The sequence below is a fragment of the Frieseomelitta varia genome, unplaced genomic scaffold (genome assembly GCF_011392965.1).
Source record: "Frieseomelitta varia isolate USP_RPSP 00005682 unplaced genomic scaffold, Fvar_1.2 scaffold_514, whole genome shotgun sequence".
Classification (NCBI taxonomy): domain Eukaryota; kingdom Metazoa; phylum Arthropoda; class Insecta; order Hymenoptera; family Apidae; genus Frieseomelitta; species Frieseomelitta varia.
The window spans coordinates 172,524-190,172 of NW_025110273.1; the positions used below are offsets into that span (position 1 = coordinate 172,524).

At 38.6% G+C, this 17,649-nt stretch overlaps 1 protein-coding gene across 1 annotated transcript in view; it reads right to left on the bottom strand.

The window, feature by feature from the left end:
- LOC122533264 (neurogenic locus Notch protein) overlaps positions 1–17,649 on the bottom strand; it is a 261,439-nt gene that overhangs the window by 11,818 nt on the left and 231,972 nt on the right. The window lies entirely within an intron of this gene.

Genomic DNA, 17,649 nt, shown 5'->3' on the forward strand with positions numbered 1-17,649 from the left:
AATATTATTAATATTATATAATATATATATTATATTATAAGATATTAAAATTTTAATATTAAGATATTATAAAAGATATATATATTATATTATATAATATTATTAATATTATATAATATATATAATATTATCTTATAAGATATTAAAATTTAAATTTTAAAGATATTATATATATTATACTATATTATATTATAAGATATTAAAATTTAAATATCAAGATATTATAAAAAATATATATATTATATTATAAGATATTAAAATTTACATATTAAGATATTATAGATATTATATATATTATATTATAAGATATTAAAATTTAAATATTAAGATATAAAAGAATTAGAACACTAGATATATAAAAAACTGTTGTGACAGAAAGTTTTTAAAAAAAAAGGTTTATCTTTCCCTAAACTTCGCTTCGTTCTCCATTTTTTAAAAATTGAACGTGATTCGCAAGCATCCTCGAACAGGCGAATAAAGTCGTAAGACGGATGATCATCGCAATTAGCCTCAATTAGCCACGACAGTCGAAAGGGGGGAACCAGATGAACCAGATAGGCCGCTAATTGCATCTTCGATCGATCGATTTTTTTTTTTTTTTACGCTTCTTCACTCTCTCACTTGTTTTTGTCCATCGGACGATGATGCCCCGGACACTGATAATTGCATCAATTATCGACAGTAATTACACGTAACTCAATGATTGGTCGGTAACTGCGTTGGATAAACTTTTTACAAACGCCTATAACCCGATAGCAAAGAAGAGATTTAGAATTTTTGGTGAAATTTCTGCGGCACTGGATTATTTTGCATCAGCACCAAAAATTGCGAAAATAGAACTGTGAAGATTCTACGAACAACGATAAGAATCCGATCCGTGAAACGCGATCGAAATGGCGCCCGGTTGGAACTCTGGGGGATGGCAGAGAGCTAATTTAAAAGAACAAGCCAGGGAATTCAGTAACGAATCGTAAGAGCGCGGCCACCGATAAATTCCTTGCCCGTGTATGGCAGAATTCTCAATGGGAGAAAGTTATCGTTCGAGTTCGCTTGGCCTTCCGCGTTAGGGCGATTCGATCGAACAGCGTAAAATACTGCATCGGACAGATATCAAAATCTCGGTTCTGGCCGGGTCTGCTTTCTCGGTATCTTCTGATCGAGGAAAGGAAAGTTACTTAACATTTTGAACAACTTCTCTAAATTTAACCCGACAACTCGCGCGTCGTTCGTGATTAGATTTGCTCAACTGTGAACACCTTCTCTTGGATTCACTTGCAATATTCGCAAATGTCTGTAAACGTTGTTGTTTTAATAAAGAAACATAAAACATACAGATATTTGTATCACTTACTGGTCGATAAATTTTACTTTTTATCCAGCAGAATAATTTATCCGATGATTACGTTATAACTTGCTCAACTATAAATACTTTCTCTTGGATTCTCCGGAGCACAGTTAATATTCGTAAATGTCTGTACGCTGTAATTTTAATAAAGAAACGTAAAACATACTGATATTTGTATCAGTATGCTGGTCGATAAATTTTATTTCTTTATCGGGGAGATCCAACAGAATAATCGATCTGATAAGTAGATTATAATTTATTCAACTATATAAATACCCTTCCTCGAATTCTCTGGAGCGAAGCCAGCATTTGTACGCGTGTGCTGCTGTTAATTTAAGGAAGAAACATAAAACACGCAGAACGTTCGTATATTGTAGTCAATAAATGTTCTCAGCGAAGCATCACGAGCATTCTACGCGAATGCTATCTATATCAGAAGTTCACGTACGTGGGTTAATAAACAGATCGTGTAGAAGAATTTACCAATACAGATTTTCCAGCCGCTTGTTCGCAGAAATATCGATGCGGTTCGCCAACCGGATGACGCGTGGATTTTTACCGTATTTACATTCACTTGATATTTCTCTATTCAGACAACGACGCGGTTAATTCAGTTGTGAGCGCACGTACACCGATGGTGGATCCTTGTCGTTTCCTCTCGAACCCTTAAGGGCACTGTACGCAACCTACGTTTACCTACACCGTGAATCGTTAAATATACTCTTTGACAATTTTTCACTAGTTGGTGTTATCTTCCACGAACGTTTTTTTTTGAAATGAACAAAATCACGTGCTGCTTTTTTAAATTAAGTCTCAAGAATCTATAAATAAAATAGAATTAAATATACTCTTTGACAATTTTTCACTAGTTGGTGTTATCTTCCACGTTTTTTTTTTCAAATGAACAAAATCACTTGCTACTTTTTTAAATTAAATCTCATATAAATAAGATAGAATTAAATATATTCTTTGACAATTTTTCACTAGTTGATGTTATCTTCCACGAACGTTTTTTTTTTTCAAATGAACAAAATCACTTGCTACTTTTTTAAATTAAATCTCATATAAATAAGATAGAATTAAATATACTTTTTGATAATTTTTCACTAGTTGGTGTTATCTTCCACGAACGTTTTTTTTTTTTTCAAATAAACAAAATCACTTGCTACTTTTTTAAATTAAATCTCATATAAATAAGATAGAATTAAAAATATTCTTTGACAATTTTTCACTAGTTGATGTTATCTTCCACGAACGTTTTTTTTTTTTCAAATGAACAAAATCACTTGCTACTCTTTTAAATTAAATCTCATATAAATAAAATAGAAATAAAATAGATAAATTCTCTACAACAGAAACAGAAATAGAAATATTTTACGTACGATGTGCATAAAAATCGAAGATCTTGACCTCGACTACACGACTACAATACCAATTCGTTTCGCGAGACCTGCGTAGGAGAGCAGGCTACGGCGCGCGCGCGCGCGCACTCAGGATCAACGACGATGAAGATGATGATGACTAGCTTCCACAAGGTTCCCCGGACCTTGATCCTGGGATCGTTTCCGCGATGCGAAAACGAATCAAACGGAAATCGAGCCGCGGCGCTTGGCTAACGGTATCGAAGATTGCGGCGAACAATGCGAAAGAACTCGCGTTGCCTGTTGTTGCATCGCGAGGAATTAGAAAAGTTTTCGCTCGATTCGTTGTTGTCTCGATGGAACGTTATTGCCTGAGATTTGTCTTCTCTCGAGGCGGGGAAAAACGTCGAGTCTCGCAGTTTAGTGGGACGTGTGATCGATGACTTTCTGAATCGATCGTGCGCGTTGAACGTTGAACGTTTCTACTTACTGTGTGTACTACTTAAAGTCACGATAACAAGAAGATAAGAAGATAAAAGATTTGAAATTTTAAAATAAAGTTTATCTCAAGCAAAACGATTCGACGTCGATTTGAAGTCGATCTTTATTTACGATCTTTGCTTGCAAATTTAACTTTTTAACGCCAGAAAAAGAGAGAATGGCGTGTATAATAGCAATGATGAAAAAATCGTCGAGCGCAGTCTGACGAGAATCGGATCCGCGTCGATCCGCTCGTCGTGTCCGTTGGCGCGCTGGCAACTCCCACGTTTAGCCAGGCGTGTTCGGATAATTGTAATCTATTGCCTCGGCAGTGTTCTCGAACCAGCCTACGCGCATTGATAAACTATGCGAAACCCAACACACACACTCACACACTCACACGGCTCCGCGGATGCACACACCATCCACGATCCATCCTCCTCCAATCCTTTCCTTTTGCATCGAGAGCGCCTCTCACCTGTCCTCGTCGCCCTTCTCCGTCCTTTTCCCCTCTGCTTGTATGCTTTGCCTAACGAACATGAACGCGAATCTACGGAGAGGACGCGTACGTACACGCCTTTGTACGGTGAAATGTGAGCTCGCCGTTTTATTCTGTTTGCACATTTCGGATTTCGATTAGAGGAAGAAACGCTCGACTACCTTGTGCTCGAGGTTTTGATTAGATTTCTTCTCCACTGAGAACTCAGTTTTATACCAATGATATAACTATCAGAGATGTAATAAGGTCTTTTCGTAAGTCGTGAGAGGTTTGAGATAGTTTGAATTACGGCAGGAGTTATCGAACGAGATTCCTGAAATGTTCAACTATTTTCACGTGATATGTTGGCTATGAACGAAGATTATCTATGGAAATTACACCTCGTATCTTAGAACTAGACCGATTCGAGCTATCAGAGATCCAATGAGATCTTCATAAATCGCAGAGAAGGATTGAGATTATTTAATTTATCGAATTTATTTTATAGAAGTTACCGAATAAAATTCGTAAAACCTATCACTACTTGTTTCATTATACGACGAGAATAAGCATCATCTACCAAAAATAAATCTCCTATTGTAAAAACAGACCGATCCAACAAGAAAGATCTTCATAAATCGCAGAGATTCGAGACAGCATAACTCACCGAACGAAATTCCTGAAATGTTCAACTACTATGAAATGAATGAAGACGACTTGCTAAAACTGGATCTCGCATCTTCAAACTGGACCGATTCGCTGGCAAAACGTCTTCGATCGAGACGAACACGAGAACATCACGGTGGGACGTAATTTATGCGCGAGGTAAGAGAGTGCATCGTGCGCATTATTAATCAACAACAGCCGCCACCCACCGACTGGGTGCGTTCACATTTTCTACGCGAAACGTTTTTTCGAACGAATATCTCTACGAAACGGCGCTCCAGCCGTTTTCCAACGAGGCATCGGGTTTTCTAATTTAACCTCTTGCGTTGGAATGACGTGCCACGCACGTCGAGAATCTTTTGTCCCAAAATTGCAATATTTTCTCAGTTTCAAGTATATTTAAGTAAAACAAAATAGGCAAAAATAAACAATAAGTTTGTTACTTCTCGATAATTTCTATCTAGTGATATCATACCGACGGGTTGAAAAAGAAAGAGACGAATTATTGTTATACGGTTCGATTACTCGTTATGGTCCGTAATCAGTTGCCAGCGGAAGGGGTTAACCTCCAAAATTGTAATATTTTCTCAGTTTTAAGTATATTTAAGTATATTAAATAAAACAAAAACAAATAATAAATTTATTACTTCTCGATAATTTCTATCAAATGATATCATACCGACAAGTTCAAAAAGAAAGCGACGAAATATTGTACTCGGTTCGGTCACTCGTTATGGTCCGCAATCAGTTGCCAGCGCAAAGGGTTAACCTCCAAAATTGTAATATTTTTTCAGTTCTAAGTATATTCAAGTAAACCAAAATAGGCAAAAACAAATAATAAATTTATCACTTCTCGATAATTTCTATCAAATGATATCATACAGACGAGTTCAAAAAGAAAGCGACAAATTATTTGCAGTGTACGGTTCGGTCACTCGTTATGGTCCGCAATCAGTTGCCAGAGCAAGGGGTTAACTTCCAAAATTGTAATATTTTCTCAGTTCTAAGTATATTCAAGTAAAACAAAATAGGCAAAAACAAATAATAAATTTATCACTTCTCGATAATTTCTATCAAATGATATCATACCGACGAGTTCAAAAAGAAAACGACAAATTATTTGCAGTGTACGGTTCGGTCACTCGTTATGGTCCGCAATCAGTTGCCAGCGCAAGGGGTTAACCTCCAAAATTGTAATATTTTTTCAGTTCTAAGTATATTCAAGTAAAACAAAATAGGCAAAAACAAACAATAAATTTGTTACTTCTCGATAATTTCCAGTGATGTTACAACGACGGGTTGAAAAAGAAAGCGACGAATTATTATATACGGTTCGGTCACTCGTTATGGTCCGCAATCCAGTTGCCAGCGTGAGTGGTTAAACGCGCGTTGCTCTGTGTCCGTGCTTCCTATATACAGAGACCCGTCGTGTTCCTAGTCACGTTGAATATGTATCGGGCCTGGTATCAGGTGATTATGACGATCGAGGAAGCAAACCGACAACCGCTTCAAAGACGCCGCGTTGCGTTCGGCCGATGCAACGAATGTTAATAGCGATTCGTGATAGGAAAAGCTTATCGATGCTCCGGATTGCGAATCAACGACGTACAATGGCGAAGTAAATTGTATTTGAAGGATGATCGATAGCGATACCTATCGTAATCGGGCGTCTTATCGTTTCAGAATCGATAAGAATGCATACCATTGATATTCGGACACTTGAATATTGAAACTGTTGTAATTTCGCAAAGAGAATGAATTGAGGCTCATTTTAAATTTCGGAGGCTCTACTTTTAAAATGCATCGTTTATTTTATTCTAACATATTTTCGTGTATGCATTGTGTACCAGATGACAAAGTGAAAGTTTTTTTCTTTTCGAAAGTGCTATATGATTGTCATAGTACGTAAAGTCGATGAAACATTTTTCTCGTGAATTGAAGATTGAAGCTTCCCCTTTGTAACAATTCGCTGAAATTCTTTTTCGTTATTTATTGAACTTTGAATGCAACGACAAAAATGTTAGGATTTCATAAAAATAGTCTGTTGTCTAAGTCTAATATTTAAAGCTCAATGGAACGGAGAAAAAATCGCGGACCTACATGAAGCAGATACAGATTCGTGAAAAGAGTTTTTCAACATTTTTATACACTACGATAATTTATAGCATTTTCTCTTCACTTACACATCCGTCGCGTGAAATAAAAACATTTTGAAATAAAACTCTTTACAAAAATTTGCTTCGAAAGTAAAGGCTACAAGCTTCGAAATAAACTCCAATTTATTAACATACCATTTCTTTTTCTAAAATTTCTAAAATCATAACATTCTAATTCCAATTTTCTAAAATTATGACAGTTTGAATATTGTCTGAATATCGATGTGACTCGTTAAAATTACGGAGAAGAGTATAGTTACAATCCTTGATGTTGTCGAGGTTAAAATCAACGACCATATACGGCTATAATATTTGAGACAATGTTCACCATAAGGCATACCATTCGATATATCGTCGAAAAGTTCAAATGTAGAGAAAGAGAGAGAGAGACAGAGAGAGAGAAGAGAAAGCAAAGTAATTTCCTCTTTCTCGAGATATGTACCTTCAATGCCGGCGAAATTGACGACGCCCATCAAACACATCGTTGGCATTACTGTGCGGTCGCGGAATCCTTTGAAGATAGTACGTGATTCTCGATCACGGGGGAACGTGACCCCTGGCATCGATCCATATCGGGACGGAGGTTCATTCGTGCGTTTACGCGAATGAACGAAAAAATAATTGAAACGATCGAAACGGCTGTTTCATTGCGAATTCTGTTCCCGTGGTATTTATTCCTGATTTCACGCGGCGGTTCCGTGACTTTCGAGGCTCGAAAATCGTCGTTCGGTTTTAACCACTTGCGCTGGCAACTGATTGCGGACCATAACGAGTGACCGAGTCATATACAATAATTCGTCGCTTTCTTTTTGAACTCGTCGGTATGATAGAAATTATCGAGAAGTAGTAAATTTATTATTTGTTTTTGTTTCACTTAAATATACTTAAATATACTTAAAACTGAGAAAATATTACAATTTTGGAGGTTAATCCCTTGCGCTGGCAACTGATTGCGGACCATAACGAGTGACCGAACCGTACACTGCAAATAATTTGTCGCTTTCTTTTTGAACTCGTCGGTATGATATCATTTGATAGAAATTATCGAGAAGTAATAAATTTATTATTTGGTTTTGCCTATTTTGTTTTACTTGAATATACTTAGAATTGAAAAAATATTACAATTTTGGAGGTTAACCGCTTGCGCTGGCAACCGATCGCGAACCATAACGAGTGACCGAACCGTATAACAATAATTCGCCGCCTTCTTTTTGAACTCGTCGGCATGATATCATTTGATAGAAATTATCGAGAAGTGATAAATTTATTATTTGTTTTTGCCTATTTTGTTTTACTTAAATATACTTAAAACTGAGAAAATATTACAATTTTGCTGACAAACAAAAAATTCTCGACGTGCGTGGCACGTCATTCCAGCGCAAGAGGTTAATTATAGGAAAAAAAGATTCCGCGTCACGAAATCCGCGCATTAAAGAGAAATTTTTTCTCCATACCCGCCAATCAACTTCGTTTTTTGCTAGAGGTTTGCGAAAATTCACGGGGACGTTCCACTCGCTGCTCGGAAACTGAAACGTGACCAAGAAATTTGTTTCCTCGAGCGAAACAAATAATTTGTACATTTAGGAGTCAGAAATTTTGTTTCTTGTTCTGCCGGTAATTTAAAATCACGTGCGCGGAAACTGACGATGAAATTTGCTTTCGTCTTTACCGTGAAATCACGTTTAACGCGCCTGTGTATATTTGTTATATTTTGAGAAGAGAAAATTAAAATTGGTATGTGTGTTATGTTACGTGAGATATTCTTTAGCATCGTATCGTCGAGAGGAAAAGTTACGGCGTTGACACTTTTTCGTTGGGTTACTTGTACTAAATTCGGCCTTGGAATTTACAATATTATTTGCAGATAGCAGCAGTAAAAATGCAACCATTAAAACTATCAATGTAGATATTATATTTATAATAATATATTTATTTATTATATTTACATTTACATATTATATTATATTATATTTATAATAATATATTTATATCATTCTCATGATATTTATTTATATGTACATATTCATGTAAATAATATAAATTTATATTTTTTGACGTAAGCGTCGCAAAAGTGTTAAAATTATTCGTAAATAATCGTCCAAAAAATTCGTTTTGGACTCGTCTAACACGAGCTGTGAGCCAATTCAAAAATCTCATGTCAATTATCGATCGAGTAAAAAGTAATTTCGTATTTTGCGGGTAACAAGGAACGATTATTTGAAACAATCTTTACTCAGTATCTCTGTGTCTCTCTAAGAGGTTTATATTTTTACATTATTCAGCAATATTTAATTGTCAATATGGAGCGAAAGAAGCAGTATTCTCGGCGTTCAATGCTCTTTTATTTCCACAAAGGGAAAAAATGCAAACCAGAAGAAAAGATATATGTGCTGTATATGCGGAAGCGACAACATGCGTGTCAAAATTCGGTTCGCCGAATTTCGAGCTAGCGGCGCAAAGATGTTCGTTTTCCCCTCAAACGATCCACCACGCATTTCCATGTCGCCTTTCGATCGAGGGTAATTCGAGCAAATATCTTCCCAATGCAATAATGAGGCAATGGTAAGTAATGGCGGTAGACACAACGAGACGAGTGTTTCGAGTGATCGAGGTGCCTGCCTGGTCTGGGTCCAGCGATCCAGGGTCGAAGGTCGAGCTGCGCGGAAGAAGAAAAAGGCAAGAGACGGTGAACACCTGTGAGAGGCCAGATGATTTTCGCGATTAACGGTTGCGGCTGGGGCAGCCACTCGGCTACTTGAGCGAAAGAGAGAGAGAGAGAGAGAGAGAGAGAGAGAGAGAGAGAGGGAGCTGTCCACTTCGATGGCCCCCGGTGATGATGTTAATGCACGACAACGTAACGACGAGTCGGATCGAGTGAAAAAGAGGGTCTCATCAAGGAAACGAAAGGACAAGAGTTCTCTCTCTCTCTTTCTCTCTCTTCGTCAAAGAATTTCGTCGAACGAACGACACAAAAGTCACGTAAAAGAGTAAAATTTCTCTCCAGTCTTGCGATAATTAATTAAAGCATGCAGGTCTCTCTGTTCATGGATTGAGATACAAAACCAGTCCCTTGCAACGGATATAATTTATAATTTAACGAGTACTGAATTACGTTTTAAATGAAAAAAAAAAAAAAAGAAAATCAATCAATACAGAACGTGAATCCTCGCTGAAAGACGCGAATGTCAGCCACCAACGTCGGCGGAACGCAATTACTCAACCGCTCGTAACTGCTTCAATCACCGCGGGATGCGCGCGCGCGCGTTAACGCTTCGCGTTAAAAGACTGAAATTGAAAGACTCGCGGCTTTTTTACCGACGTCATCGTATAAATCATTCCCCGTTGAACGGCCGGGGCTAAACAGAAAATCATCGAAAGGGAAGCCCCTGTGGAAGCGAGGTTTTCTTCTTCTTCGAATCGCCTAATCCCCCGACGCCTGGAGAGACGTCGTACGGCGTACGCGTACGGTTGCGCGGGAAAATGACGGCATTACCCACGCCTGTTTTTCTGTAAAAACACGCCCTCCAGCCGCATATCTGGCCAAGTTAACTGTAAATCGCCAGCCTTTCCCCGTCTGACAAACCGTCCAGGAATATTCTCCTCTCTCTTTCTTCCTCTCTCTCCCACCCTCTCTTCTGATCGAAGCTTTCATCAAAAGACAGGGAACAACCTTGCTGCTATGCACGTACGATTCAGACTCTCTCGCGGTGCTCGCCGAGATAACGGGTCGCGTAAATAGCTAATCGCACGCGGGAGATGAACGACGAAAATCCGAACGAATCGTCGGCTCGAACCGCGCCTTCTCTCGTCCCGTGGAATGGAAAAAATCCATAGGAATCAGAAGACTCTCGTACCGAGAGACGATCTTCGACTCGCACGGGGGAAAGAAAGAAAGAGAGAACGAACCGCACCCGTGACGCGTGTACATCTCGAAGAATAACTGTAAATTCGCGGGGGCAAGGCGAGGCGGGAGGCGAGGATTCGCCGGAAGGGATAGAAAAATTCCGGAAGCCGAACGCAGCGCTCGTAAAGCCGATTGCGTTCCTGAATACCCCGTTGGATTCCTTCTATTCATTGGCTAAGACGCAGCCTGAATTTATCCCCTTTCTCTGTCGCCTTTGAATGAAGGAGGATGCTGCGAATCCTTTTCTTCGGACGGTAATTTTAAATTGATTTAACTTTTTATCGAATGAATTTAAAATTTTCCACTTTCTTTATATCCTCTGTATTTTATATTTATTGTTAGTTTATTAATTGATTTAAATCGAATTTTTAATTGAAGGTGAATCAGAATTGGTTTCAGGATTTAATTTAGAATATAATAGAAGACTATTTATATTCTTTTATCTTATATATAAATTTATAAAATGTAATAAATATAATATTTGTTTATAAAATGTAATAAATATAATATTGTTAGTAATAATTCGAGGTGTTCCAGCTCGAATTCGATATGATTATTTAATATACATATACATGTTGAATAGAATTATTAATTTTGATTTTATATTATTTAATTTATTTATATTTAATTAAATTAAATATATTATATTATTATATTAGGTTATATTATATTTAATTTATTTATATTTATTTATATTTATTTAATAATTTTATATCACTTAATTTATTTATTTATTTATGTTTAATAATTTTATATTACTTAATTTATTTATATATTATATTTAATTTATTTATATTTATTTGTATCTAATAATTTTACTTAAATATTACTTAATTTATTTATATTTATTTATTTATATTGACGCAGCCTGAATTTCTCTGTCGCTCTCGAATGAAGGAGAATGCTGTGAGATATGATGAATCCTTTTCTTCAGACGGCGCACACTTCTCTCTTTCTCTCCCGCCCTCTCATCATTAGCGATTGTGACCCAAGCGGTCACAATCGCCACAAACGATTACGGACGACGCGTTCCGCAGCTGGCCTAAGGAGGTTCTTGGTGGAAAATTTATCGGTGGTATTTAACTGTCCGAACGAACCGAGGAAGATCAGGGTGTTTCGAATTGTCAAGGTTATCCGTTGCCTCTGTCGTTCAATTTTCTGCCCGATGAAAATTGTTAATTCCATTTCTCTCTCGTCCCTTGTTCTCTGCTGTGTCTTTCAAGCTTCCTGAAACTCTGAATAAGGCGGAGAACTGGTCGTGAAACGAACGAAGCCATCTCGCGATTCCCAAGACGGGAGGTTCATCGCGTTCATTCGTCATAGACGGGTTTCTCAGTTTTTTCTTTTCGTTTCTTTTTTTTTTTTTTNTTTTTTTTCTTTACCGCCGGACGACTCGATTAATCGCTCGTAATTGGCCGCCGAGCAATGCTCGCGTGACGGGAAAGGACGTGGCTATTCGCCGAGGAAAACTATCCTTCGTGAATCTGTGGTTTTTCCGGTTCTCACTAACGGGCACCAGAAATGCACGTTCGTTGCTCGATCGACGGGTTAATTCGACTGAAAGGAGATTTAACAATCGTTTCTCTTTGTCGAAAGACACAGACGCTGCTTCGTTTCTCCGTGCCGATTTCTACTGGCGAAACAAGCGGGTCAAAGTTCGAGATAAAAATTCCACGAAAAACTGATCGCCGAGAATGTAAATTACGAATCCTTAAAACACGCGAAATCTTCTCGCGAATCTGCCGCAAACCTTATAATCGACCTTGTTACTCGAGACGTTCAAATTGCATCTCGCCGTGGAAACGAATCTGCAATTTCGTTTTCTGATCGGCGTGGATGGTTTAATTGACGGTCAGAGTATCACGTGAGAAAAATGTAACCGTGAATGTTATTGCACAAGATTTTAAGCCCATTGTTTCACAATTTGCTCGATATAATGGCCGATTCGATTCACATGGTAAGAAGCTATCTAAGAAAAAGAAAGAAGTTAAATAAACGAAAAGCAAAAAGTAACGAAAAAACGCAATGGCCACCACGGGGCGTTTAATTAATGAAACGACGAAGGACGTTTCGGTATATCGTGTGACACGCACGCAGCGACTTCTTTTCGGTTTCGTTCGACGTCCTTGGAGGACCGAGCAGATTCCGTTTGATTAACGATGAATTATCGGCCGCGATCCAGCAACCGATCCCGGCGAGGGCGATCGGAAGCGACTCGAGGAGCAGGATGCATCGCGTGCGTGCGTAATATTCATTAAAATGCGCGGTCTCTCGCCGGGAAGTCGACGAACCGGCTACCAACCGAACGAAATGGCCACGAGAGAAACGAGAGGACGAAAGCTTTTTCCATCGTCCAAAGATGGAGAGGCAACGATGGGTGGGTCAGACGAACGATGAGATCAGCCACGATCAACAAGAAAGTCAAGATTTATAGGCTTTATAGACGAGAGTATGAAAAGAAAGTCGAGATTTTCGACTGTATCGAGAGGGCTCGTTTCGTCGCTCCAAGTGTCGAGAATCTCGATTTGGAAGGATCGTGGGACTGATTCTTGGAAGGAAGTTTTCTCGACGAATTTAGAAAATTCCCAGTGCGACGTAGGATTTTCACGCGAGTGTTTTTTAAATTATCGAACTTTCGAAGTCTGGAATGCTTTTAATTAATTTTCGTGACGTTCCGTTTCGTCTTGGCGTGCTCGTTTGGGAGTGAACTATACTAAAGTACTAGAAATGGTACACGGTACACGGCTAAAATGGAGCTAAAATTATATATATTTTTTGGCTCTTTGAGAGTTTGAAATTCATTTATTATAATGATATACGCGGAAACCAGAAAATATACTATGCAACAGAGAAGTGACTTTGTTTATACCAAATGAATAAACTATCTCAAGATACTAGAAATGGTACATGATGCGAAGTTTGGCAGATACGTAAGATACTTAAAATTATATATTTTTTGGCTCTTTGAGAGCTTCAAATTCATTTACTACTGCAACAAACGTGGAGACCAGAAAGACAGAGAAGTCACTTTGTTCATATTAAAAATGTTCATGTCGAATGAACAAACTAACCCAAGATATCAGAAATGGTACACGACGTGGGAGATACGTAAGATATCTAAAATTATATATTTTTTGACTCTTCGACAATTTTCTTCAAACAATATTCGTATCCTTAAAGCACGAAGCAGAACCTTCGTTTGTGCGTCCAACGTGGTTCGCCAAATTTGATAGACGCGGCACTTGAAGCGCGTACATATATACATACGTTCACCGAAACGTTCCGCGGCTGAGAGAAAAGAAAGCACGGTACATAATACTGGAAGTACACGATTGCGTAACGTCTGCCCGTATTTCTCATGGATATAAGGGATAAGCCGCGCGGTAACGTTCGCGGTTGGCCTGGTGCTTTCGCCCGGTTCTCCACACTCTCCCGGACACGCGAACGCCAGGGGAGAGAGAGAGAGAGAGAGAGAGAGAGAGAGAGAGAGAGAGCACTGGCACGCCGTTCCTTCGGTTACACATATGCGAGAGATCTCCGCGCGTCGGCTGTGCGCCACACCCAGGTCGTAACACCGTCTCCGACGCATTTTTCACCTTCGCCGGCTGCTGATACGCTATCTTCTGTGACGGGGGGCTGCTGCTCGCGACCTCGGTCCTGAGAGAATTATTCGCTGACTACTTTCTTCTTCAACTTCCTAAACGCGGATACCTTTCGAGTGTCGAACAGAGACATACATACATCTGAGACGAAGAGTCTCCTCTCTACTCCAACGTACAATGCAGGCGTATGGAGATTTTTGAGCAAGCGCGTTCGAAGTTTGGTGGAGAGGACGCGTGATCGATGGTGATAAAAGCTTCGACTCCCAGCCGAGACGCTTCGTCAAGGAACAAACAAATCTGGAAATGATGATCAATGATCGCGCGCGACTCGGCCGAGAGAGATAATGAAGATACACGGTCACCCACCGAAATTGATTCCCGTTTCTTAACCTCTTGCGTTGGAATAACGTGGGACACGTCGAGAATTTTTTGCCCCAAACTGCGACATTTTCTCAGTCTTAAATATATTTTAATGTAACCCAGGCAAAACGATAGGTTTATTACTTCTTAATAATTTCTATCCAGTGATATCGTACCGACGAGTTCAAAAAGAAAGCGACGAAATATTGTATACGGTTCGGTCACTCGTTATGGTCCGCAATCAGTTGCCAGCGCAAGGAGTTAACCTCCAAAATTGGAATATTTTCTCAGTTTTAAGTATATTTAAGTATATTTAAGTAAAACAAAAACAAATAATAAATTTATTACTTCTCGATAATTTCTATCAAATGATATCATACCGACGAGTTCAAAAAGAAAGCTACGAAATATTGTATACGGTTCGGTCACTCGTTATGGTCCGCAATCAGTTGCCGGCGCAAGGAGTTAACCTCCAAAATTGGAATATTTTCTCAGTTTTAAGTATATTTAAGTATATTTAAGTAAAACAAAAACAAATAATAAATTTATTACTTCTCGATAATTTCTATCATACCGACGAGTTCAAAAAGAAAGCGACGAATTATTGTTATACGGTTCGGTCACTCGTTACAGTCCGCAATCAGTTGCCGGCGCAAGGAGTTAACCTCCAAAATTGTAATATTTTCTCAGTTTTTAAGTATGCTTAAGTATATTTAAGTAAAACAAAAACAGATAATAAATTTATTACTTCTCGATAATTTCTATCAAATGATATCATACCGACGAGTTCAAAAAGAAAGCGACGAATTATTGTTATACGGTTCGGTCACTCGTTACGGTCCGCAATCAGTTGCCAGCGCAAGGAGTTAATTGGCTCGCGCGTCACGAGACTGATATATATTTCCAATCGAACAAGAGTTCTGTTAATCAACTATTGTTCCATCGTCGACAAGATGAACATGATCTCGAGGATTTGGACGCGACAACGGGGAATTGGCTATTCTTGGGATCTCGGTTTCACGGCTGATTTACCGCCTCGACTTCTTGGCAATTGTGCGGGGCGTGGCAGGCCGTCGGTGTGTTACCGGCATCGCGGCGATCTCCCACGCGCGAATGCCCCGATGTCGACTTATCGATAATATATCAGTGGTGAATTCGAGCTGGAAGTCTGACGGAGTCACCCGGAGCTGAAACGCCGGCTTAATTTCAATAAAACAGGCAGGCAGTCACGTTCGTCGCGGCCGAATGAGCGACGAGATTTGCGATCTCACGGAGGGAATTTCAACGAATTCTAGGGAATCAGTCCACCGTGGGAGATAGTGAATCAGCGACCTTTCCCAGTTGTCACTGGCGGCTCGGATAGAGATTTCTTGCCACCGAGAAGATCCATGGAAACGGGAGGATGAATTTTTAATATATATATATATATGTGTGTATGTGTGTGTGTTTTATGCGGTTTCGGAGTAAGTAGACACTTGTTGCAATTCCTTCTCTTTCCTTGTTTCATCCAGCGCGAGAGTGTATATATTGTTACATTCATATTTTATAGGGAATCATTTGTAACAATTTCTGATCAATTTAATTTATATTTTTAATAATTTTTTGACTGCGATTAAAAGTATCAATAATATAAAAATATATATGAATGAGTTCTTTCCTAAGTTTATTATTAACCAACTAGTAGGTAAGTTTTTATTTAGCTGAATACAGTCAATACGTTTGTCTACGAAAGAAATTTTGTAAAATGTAAATTGTAAAAAAAAAAAAAAAAGAATCCAAAGTTCAATGTGAAATCACTCAAAGTTCAAGGCGAGACGAAACTGCGAGCTGGAAGGAGAGCTGAAAGGTGTACGCTCTTCACCATTCACCAGTTCGAGCTGCTCTATCGTTGAAAACTAATATAGCATGATGTTACACAACGAAGCATGGGCGTGAGAATGTCAGTGAATTTTTCTGCGAAATCTGCTGAATCTTGAACGCCATGTCTAACAAACAAGCGCGCGACACGTGTTTCTATGCAATTATGTAAACCGGCAACTAATTACAACAAATTTTCAATTGACTTTCGTTTCTCTATGAATTCTGTCTGGCGAATTTTTCTCAATTCGTACTAACGAAAGGAAACCTAATGAATATACATATATTTGACACTCTTGTCTCTCATGTGTTGTGACATTCCTGGCTTATTACTAACAATTCGATATAATACTGAATATACTAAGACTTATATAATACTTATATACTAGTATATAATACTGAACTGCTCTGAATATCTACATAAAGCTACAACTTCGATATATCAAAGAAGATTTAAGATCGAACCTAAACGATCCCTGGTATATAAAAAAACACACTACAATTCTTTACGTCTGTTTCTTGAGACTTTGTCGATCTTTTATCACATATTGTATGTGTAATATTGTATCTAATCTATACTAGCATAATTGATCGTAATCGTGTAATCCTCCGGAAACAAATGAAACTCCAAAAGTAAATGAGTACGGATAGTAACAAAAAAAAAAAAAAAGAAAAAAAAAAGAGAAACAGAAGAAGTATTTCGTATTTCAGAAAGTCGGAACAGATACGAACCGCGACCGGCGTTATCTATTTCGCACAGATCGCCGGAACTTTCTCGCGAGCACACGTAGTCGACCGTAAACAGTTCTTTTGCAAGCGAGAAGGATAAACTTTACCACGGCTCTAACATTTCGACGCGCGTGTTTCATACGTCGAGCAAAAAGGAAACGCAAGATTGCGTGTTTCGTGTACGTACGTACAGTGTGTACATACTACGCCTTTCCTATCGGTCCATTATGACAAGTAAGAACGAAAGAAACGGTCTTGCGATGCGTAAAAACACGGTGTAAGTAGACTCTTGAACAGCGATGGTGGAAAAATGACGAACCGGGAATTCTTCAGAACGTTAAAGGCTAGGATACTCCTTATCCTTTCATAATGAAGAGAGGCGGGCGTGTTTTCCGCACCAGGATTTACGACAGCGTGCGCACTTCGTGAAATTTATACATACGTTCTCGTCTCCTTTGGTTTGTTTCGCGATTTATCGCTCGCGATACGAAGATACTGAATAGCTTAACGGTGTTTCCAGCAGGGCGACTTCATTTTTTTTTATTTCATCCAACGTGACCGACTCTTCGAGGAGTATACCGGAAGTTTTATTGTTATTATTATTATTATTATTAAGTCATTCTGACACTCCGAAAAGTGAAAGAAAGAATTTTAACACTAGGTCAATGATGGCGAACCTATGACCCGCGGGTCAGACACTGACCCACGCTT